Below are 9,405 nucleotides of genomic sequence, written 5' to 3'. Positions count from 1 at the left end.
GTGTAAACTAAGAGATGTAAGAGAGTATTTTTTTTAATACTGGGGATCAAACTCAGGGGTGCTTAATCACTAAGCTATATCCCCAGTCCTTTATTTATTTAGGTACCAGAGATTGAACCAAGGGGTGCTTAGTGAGCCAAATCCCCAGCTCTTCTGAGAGTCACTGAGTTGCTTAGTGCCTCACTAAATTGCTGAGGCTAGCCTTAAACTTGGTGACCCTCTGGCCTCAGCTTTCTGAGCCACTGGGATTACAGTTGTGTACCACACCTGACTCTTTTTTCTTTATTTTGAGACAGGGTCTTACTATATTGCTTAAGGCTTTGCTAAATTGCTGAGGCTGGTCTTCAACTTTGTGATTTAGCCTCTCTAGTTGCTGGGATTACAGGCGTGCACCACCACACTGAGCTTATGTGAAAGTCTTTGCTTTATCTCCTCTACTATAAATGGGCACTAGTGTTGGCCAAGAGGACCTACGTTGGACATGGAAGAAATGTATTCGTGTCATTATTTAACATTTTTTGAGTGGGTCAGTAATGATGTTGGATGTTGTCTTTCACAGAAATGAGTAATGGAGAAAGGGCATTCCATTTTTTAATGTAACCTCAGATAGGTAATGAACGTACAGCCCAAGTGCCTCTTCTTTAAGCACTAAGCACAGTGGGATTAGCAATATAAAATACCATCTTCACTGTGGAGTTTAGATAAAGTTTGCTACCTAGGGCTAGGGATGTAGTTCCATGTAGAGCACTTGCCTAGCATGCATGAGGCCTTGGGTTCAATCCCCAGTAACAAAAAAAAAAAAAAAAAAAATTGCATATATAATCAATCTTCCCTTCCTCCTACCTTGCCCTTTCTGCAGTGCTGGGGCTCAATTGAACTGAGGACCTTGAAGCATGCAAGGTAACTGACTGACTGACTACCACTGACTACACCCTAGCCCTAAAACCAATCTTAAGGTGTAGTAGGTTATGGTATAGAAGGTTATAAGCTCCAAACTGAGAGTATTATGGGAATTAAGAAGAGAAAAAATTAGTAAGGTCCATGGCAGATAAAAGGACCCCAACTTCTTAGGAGCTAAAAGAAGAAGGAAATTGGAGAGATTGAATTTAATCTGAATTTTTTTCTTGTAAAAGTTTAGTAAACACCTTATGAATAATTGTTGGTGTTGCAAGTTGTCCAAACTCAATCTTGAGAAAGGCAAGACATGTAGAATTTTGAAATCTTTATTTTTTTTACTTTTTGGCTTTGCTAGGGATTGAACCCAGGGCTTTGTGGATGCTAGGCAAGCACTGAACTACATCCCAAATTCTTTTTATTTGAGATGGAGTTTCTCCAAATTGCCAAGGCTGACCTCAAACTTGTAATCCTCCTGCCTCAGTTTCCTGAGGACCTGAGATGACAGACATGTAGCACCATGCCCAGCTGAAATCTTACTTTTAGTAGTCCTTGTTAATGTTGGCAAGGACATGACTGACTGACCAACTGACTTCTCTCCCTCCCTCCTTTCTTTCTTTCAGTCTGTCTGCCTTTCTTTTGTATTGGGGAATAAGTCCAAAAGGTACTCTACCCTGAGCTATATCCCCAGCATTTTTTTTTTCCCCCTAGTACCCAGGGGGAACTCTATTCTGAGCTACATCATCACCCCTTTTTATTTTTTATTTTGAGACAGAGTCTTTTTACGTTGCTGAGGTTGGCCTGGAACAACTTGGAATTTTGCCGCCGCAGCCTCCTGAGTCGCTGGGATTACCGCTGTGTGTCACTATGCCCAGTTTTTGTTTTTGTTTTTGTTTTTGTTTTAGGCAGGGTCTTACTAAATTGCCCAGACTAGTCTCAAATTTGCCACCTTCCTGCCTTAGCTTCTGGAGTCTTTGGGATTACAGGTGTGCACTATTGCACCTAGTACTTCGTTTCAAATTAAAATTTATTTTCAAGGAGGAAGGATCCAAGATGGCAGACTAGAGGGAGGCTGCTTTCCTTATTGCTCCATAACTCGGGTTTCAAGCAGAGGATATCTGTTTCTCAGTGAGGCAGTCTTTGCTGCTTACCGATCCCCTGCTGCTTACCCCATTTGTCTACTTAGACCACCTGCAGTCTGCCAGCATGTGGACTACTTTTTGAGTGCAGATTGCTCACTGGCACCTATCATCTGCCATTTGCCTGCCCTCTTGACTGCCTCTTGCCTGCCTTTCACCTACCCATTACCCACCACCCAAGGTCCACCTGCCAATTGTCTGCTAGTAGCCAACAGACCAACCACAGACCACCAGTGGATCTCCAGATTCCTACTGTTGCCTGGAAGTCCACTGTCACAGTACCTGCAGGTTTAGTAGTTACACGTGGCTGCTGCCATTTTGAGACAACAGCCAGGACCTATATGACCCCTCAGCCCCACCAACCACTCCCTGCCTCCAGGACCCCCAGACTGACTGACCGAGCCCACCTCCAGGACCCCTCAACCAGACCAACCACACCTTGCCTCCAGAACCCCTATCTAACCATCCGCACCTAACTTCAGGATCCCCAGCTGATAATGCGCATGATAATGCGCACATCCCAAGCTGCAGCTCCCCATTTGCCAACACATTTGGAAGCCGGAGTGTCCATCTTGGATTATCCTGGAAGCAGTAGCTCCCATCCTTAGGTGGGGCAAATCCCATCCTGAGACACCTGCTGGAGACTGGAAGCTCATTGTCAGGTACCTCTCATGCACCAGGCTACTGAAGACTCGGAGGTTTGAATACTATATTAGTGTAGATTTGTTTTCTTTTTTTGTCTCCTTTTTGAAAATTTTTAAGTTTTTATTTCTTTACTTTTCTTGCTCTATTTTCCTTGTTTACCTGTTTCCTCAGAGTCTCTTTCTCCCTTTTCTCAAGTGAACAACCAACTTCTTTTGATTACACTTTCACTCTACTATCGAGAACTTCTATATACTCTTTTCTTATCCCATTAACAGTTACATCCTATACCCCTCCCCATCCTCTTCGTCCTCCATTAGAAACTGCAGACATTATTGAAAATATTTGTTATACTATAGATAATAATTGAACTCATTCTGTTTATTATGACAATATTGTTAATGTCTTCATAAGGGCTATTTGATTTAGGGCTGCATATTGTTTTTACTGGATGCTGCTAATATTGATCTCCCCCTTAAAGAGGAGGTTTTGGAAACCTATAGGGTCACTATAAACCTATAGAGGGGAAACTGCAATACCCCAGATCTGCACTGCTAGAGGGAAGATATGTGAACAACATGAAAAAACAAGGGAAGAAAATGATCCAAACAAACCCAGATTCCATATTAATAGAATCCAGTGACAGCATGGTAGAAGAAATGTCAGAAAAGGAGTTCAGAATATACATAATTAAAATGATTCGTGAAGCCAAATGCAGGCAATGAATGATCACTCCAATAAGCAGTTGAAAGAGTAACTGTAGAAAGCAAAAGATCATTTCAACAAAGAGATAGAGATTCTAAAAAAGAACCAAAAAACCAGAAACCCTTGAAATGAAGGAAACAATAACCAAATAAAAAACTCAATGGAAAACATCACCAACAGACTAGATCACTTGGAAGACAGAACCTCAGACAACAAAGACAAAATATTTAATATTGAAAATAAAGTTGCCCAAACAGAGAAGATGGTAAGAAATCATGAACAAAACCTCCAAGAACTATGGGACATCATGAAAAGACCAAATTTAAGAATTATCAGGATGAGGAAGGCACAGAGATACAAACCAAAAGAATAAACAACCTATTCAATGAAATAATATCAGAAAATTTCCCAAACCTGAAGAATGAAACGGAAAATCAAATACAAGAGGCTTACAGAACACCAAGTGCACAAAATCACAACAGATCACACCAAGGCACATCATAATGAAAATGCCTAACATACAAAATAAAGATAGGATTTTGAAGACTATGAGAGAAAAGCATCAGATTACATATAGGGGAAAATCAATACGGATATCAGCGTATTTCTAAGCTCAGACCCTAAAAGCTAGAAGGGCCAGGAACAACATATTTCAAACTCTGAAAGAACATGGTTGCCAACCAAGAATCCTATACCCAGCAAAACTAACCTTCAGATTTGAAGATGAAATAAAATCCTTCCTTGATAAGCAAAAGTTAAAAGAATTTACAAATAGAAAGCCTGCGCTGCAGAATATTCTCAGCAAATATTCCATGAGGAGGAAATGAAAAACAATGTAGGTCAGCAAAAGGAGGAACTACCTTAAAGGAAAATTTATTTTCAAATTGTTGTCACATTTCATCAGTTTAGCTAGAACTAAAACTTAGGTGGCATAAACATAGAGGGAAGTAATTGTAAATAATTCTTATTCTCTGATTCAAGAGATTTTTGGACCTGTCCTCAAAATAGCTCTGAATATTCTCAGTACACAAATTAATTTTGACTTCCTTCTTACAAAGAATTGCTTTCAAACAATTAGGAATAGTATTAATTAGAGTAAGAAGTTAGAAGCTAGGTACCATGGTACACACCTATAATCCCAGCTATTCATGAGGTCGAAACAGAAGAATCCAAGTTTGATGCCAGCCTGGGCAATTTATTGAGACCCATAAAATAAAAAGGGCAGGGGATGTAGTTCAGTGGAAGAGTGCTCCTGAGTTCAATCCCCAGTACTACCATTTAAAAAAAAAAAAAAAGTATAAGCATAGTTGGTGGGAGTGGGGAGAAGGAAGCTAGACATTAAAAGGTAAGGGCAAGCTGGGCCCAGTGGCCCACATCCCAGAGGCTCAGGAGGCTGAGGCAGGAGGATCATGGATTCAAAGCCAGCCTAAGCAACTGAATGAGATTCTAAGCAATTTGTCAGACTTGACTCTAAATAAAATATAAAAAGGGCTGGGGATGTTGTTCAGTGGTTAAGTCCCTCTGAGTTCAATCCCCAGTAGTGGGAGAAAAAAAAGGGCAGAAGTACAGCAAAAAATTAGGAGGCTGGGGTTGTGGCTCAGTGGTATAGTACTTGCCTAGCATATGTGAGGCACTGGGTTCAATCTTAAGCACTGCATATAAATAAATATCTATTGATAACTGAAAAATATATTTTAAAATAAAGATCATTAGGACTGAGCTAATTGAATGAAAAACCTTGAAAGCCAGTCTGAAATGTGCATGGTTCCCAAATACTTGCTTCTTCTGGGTCAGAACTAACTGGAGTTTTGTATTTTCTGTCCCAGCCTCTGGAAATTTCAATTTGATACCTCTCTGATAGGATTCAAGAATCTATATTAAAACAAAAACCTCTCTGAATAAATCCAATTGCAGCCATGCAGCCATAACAAGATTAAGAGTCACTGGGCTGGATGACGTTGAAATGTCTGTGGAGCTCCTTAGAGGATTGTGTAAAGCATTGTTAAGGTTGTAGCTAATTGATGTGGAAAATTTTAGTAATTTAACCAGTATAGTGTACAGATAGGGAATAGTTGGGAGTAAGCAACAAGAAGGACGCTATAATTGAACTCTAGTGAGGAAATAAGGGATTTTGCAGGGGAGGGGGATGTTGGGGATTGAACCCAGGAATACTCTTCCACTGAGCTATATTTCCAGCCCGTTTTTTGTTGGTTGTTATTGTTGTTGTTGTTGTTGATGATGTTTTTTATTTATTTTCCAGGGGGGTGGGTTGTTTTTGTTTTTGTTTTTGGTACCAGGGGATTTAACCCAGGGCACTTAACCACTGAGCCACTTCCCTAGCACTTTGTATGTTATATTTTGAGACAGGGTCTCACTAAATTACTTAGGTCCTCCCTCCATTGTTGAGGCTGACTTTGACTTTGAATTCTCAATCCTCCTACCTCAGCCTCCTGAGCTTCTGGGATTAAAGGCATGTGCCACTGTGCTGGGTAATCTCCACCCCTTTTTATATTTTATTTTGATACAGGGTCTTGTTAAATTACCAAGGCTGGTCTTGAATTTGTGAGCCTCCTGCTTCAGTCTCCTGAATCACTGGGATTATAAGCATGTATCACCACACCCAGTGAAACAAAGGAATTGACTGAGCGGGACAAGCAAAAAAATGAACAAACTCATATCTTGTTATGAAGGAAATCACTGGATAGGACAAAGAAACATTAGTTTCTTTAAAATTTTTTTTTATTTGTAGATGGACACAATACCTTTATTTATTTATGTGATGCTAAGGATCAAACCCAGTGCCTCATGCATGTGAAGCAAGTGCTCTACAACTGAGTTATAACCCCAGTCCCCATTAGGTCTTAATTTGGGGGGCATTCTGAAATTTCTAATCAACTTTTAAATAGGAGTTAGTTATGGGACAAAATTACTGAAATGTTTTAGCTTTTGTCTAGTAATCATTTAAAAAAAAAAGACCTTGATGAGCTGCTTCTGTTTCAGTGCATACATTCCTCAGCACACATGATCATGTCATGAAGTCACCCAGTTTTCTGAACAAAAGCTGCTGGAGTGGGGACATGTCTCATTTCCTGCACTTCTCAGAGCTGGTTATTGCTATAGAGTTTATTACAATTTGCCCTGAGTCAGAAAATCATCTGTAGCTCCTGAAACATCCCAAATGTTTTTCCCCCTTTTCTTGAAGAGGAGTGCATAGGTGTAGGGCAGAGAAACTTAAGGTTAATATGGAGGTGAATTCAAATATGTGCTCAAAAAGAGTATAAACTGGGGCTGGGGATATAGCTCAGTTGGTAGAGTGCTCACCTCGCAAGCACAAAAACCCTGGATTCAATCCCCAGCACTGCCAAAAAAAAAAGAGTAGCATAATTCAGTAAAACCTCTACTGACCAGAAGGTGTGTGCATCCTGCTGGTCAGCCAGAAGTACTTCTACAGACTCATCCAAAACATTCTACCTGCTTTTTTTTTTTTTTTTTTTTTTTTCTTTTTTTGTAACTGTTAGCTCAGGGGTGCTTTACTACTAGCTATATTGCTAGTCATTTTTTGTTTTTTATTTTGAGACACAGGGTCTAAGTTGCTGAGGATCTTGTTAGGTTTTTGGGTGTTTTTGTTGTTGTTGTTGTTGTTGTTGTTGTTGGTACTGGGGATTGAACTCAGGGGCATACAACCACTGAGCCACATCCTCAGTCCTATTTTGAATTTTATTTAGAGACAGGGTCTCACCCTGTTGCTTAGCACCTTGCCGTTGCTGAGGTTGGCTTTGAACACTTGATCCTCCTACCTCCCAAGCTGCTGTGATTACAGGCATGTGCCATCGCGCCCATCTTGCTAGGTTTTTGAGGTTGACCTTGAACTTGCCCTCCTCTTGCTTAAGCCTCCCGAGCATCTGGTATTATATGCGTGGGCCATCACACCCAGCTTTCACTTATATCTTTAGATTCCTCAAGAGAATATGAAGTCTATGGAATGGGAGAAAATCTTTGCCACCTGCTCCTCAGGGCCTTAATATCCAGAATGTACAAAGAACTCAAAAAACTTAATGCCAAAATAATAATAATAATAATAACCACCCAATCAATAAATTGGCAAAAGAACTAAGTAGACACTTTTCAAAAGAAGAAATACAAACAGTGCAGACAGTGGCACATGCCTGTAATCCCAGCAACATAGTGAGACATTGTCTCAAAAATAAACTATAAATAAAAGGACTCAGGACATAGATCAGTGGTAAAGCATTCCTGGATTTAATCCTTAATGCTAAAAAACAACCAACCAAACAAACAAAAAACCTCAAAACTCAACTCTAAACCAGGTACAATGGTGCACAACTGGAATCCCAGCTATTCAGGGAGACAGAAAGAAGGATCACAAGTTCAAGACCAGCCTAGGCAACTTAGTGAGAACCTGTCTCAAAATAAAAAAATGATAAGGGCTGGAGATGTGACTCAGTGGTAGAGTGCCCCTAGATTCAATCCCTAATACTGCATAAAAAAAAAAAAAAAAAAAAAAAAAAAATTCAACTCTAGACCAAAAGTTCTTTTTGGGAGGAAGGGGTAATGCTTATGCTAGGCAATTGCTCTACTACCGAACCACAGCCCCAGCCCTAGATTTAGATCAACCTCCTTTTGAAACCCCAACTCCTAAATAGAAAGGAGGCAAAATCTTTTCATGTTTGCTTTAAGTCTGCTTCCCAGACAATATACTGTTCCCTTCCTTCCTGCCTTTATTAAGCCCCTGCTGCATGCCAGGCATTGTGATGACACTGGAAATTCAAGTGAATACAAATAAGCACATAGTTCTTGGAGTTCTGTTGTATGAGCACCTCTAATTATAAAGTGCAAAATCTAATGTGTGAGATTCAGATCTAACGGTGGGAAAGGAAGAGAAATAAGGGATAAGCAGCAATTTCAACTGCTGTAAACACTAATTCAATGTTAACTTGCCAAAATGCCCAACAAAAGGTCAATTTGATATAAGTGAATATTAATCTTAAAAATGTTCAGCTTCCTGCTATTGCAGTTGACCCTCAAACATTCTCGAGGACATTGGCATCAAGATGAGCACCATCTAATTTGCATTAGTTCCCATTAGGCTTTGTTTGAGTCTTTGAAATCTCCACCTGTAGTAATGGTAGAAATATACAGAAATTGGAGTGTGACTGCCAGACTCCATTGCTTATGGGCTATGTGAACTTGGGGCAAGTTGTTTAATCTCTTGGAATTCATTATTCTCATCTGTTAAATGGGAATAATACCAGTATATTTCCAACAGGGTTGTAAGAAATAAATGAGTTTTATGTATATTAAGTGTTTAAAATAATACCCAAGTTGGTAAATAGTCAATCCATAGCTAGGGGCAGTGACACATGCCTGTAATATCCCAGAGACTTAGGAAACTGAGGCAGGAGTATTACAAGTTCCAGGCCAGTCTGGGAAACTTAGTGAGACCCCATCTTGAATAAAAAATAATAAGTGCTGAGGATGTAGCTCAGTGATAGAGCACCCCTGGGTTCAATCCTAGCTATTTTGGCTATTGTTATTAAAAAGAAAATAATAAGAGTGTGTATTGGGAAGATGTTGACTAAAGTATATAATATCTCAGGAAGATTAAGTTCAAGAGAGCTAATGTATAATATGATTATATTTAATAATGATGTACTGTACACTTAAAATTGCTGAGAACTTAAGTGTTCTCATTACCAATAAATAATAACTAATGCATAAATAATGCAAGATGATGTTATTTGGCTTGATTTAGCCATTCCACAATGTGCACATATTATGAAACACTGTGCCGTATATCATAAATATGTATAATTTCAAGTGTTAATTAAGAAATATGAGCTAGGACTGGGCATGGTGGCACACACCTGTAATCCCAACAAATTGAGAGACTGAAACCAGAGGATCTCCAAGTTCAGGGTAATTAAACAAGTCCTAAGCAACTTGGTGAGTCCTTGTCTCCAAAAATAAAAAGCATCCTTGGGTGAACCCAAGGGATTGAATCCCT

The sequence above is a fragment of the Sciurus vulgaris genome (genome assembly GCF_902686455.1).
Source record: "Sciurus vulgaris genome assembly, chromosome: 1".
Taxonomy (NCBI): Eukaryota; Metazoa; Chordata; class Mammalia; order Rodentia; family Sciuridae; genus Sciurus; species Sciurus vulgaris.
This window is presented reverse-complemented; position numbering follows the sequence as displayed.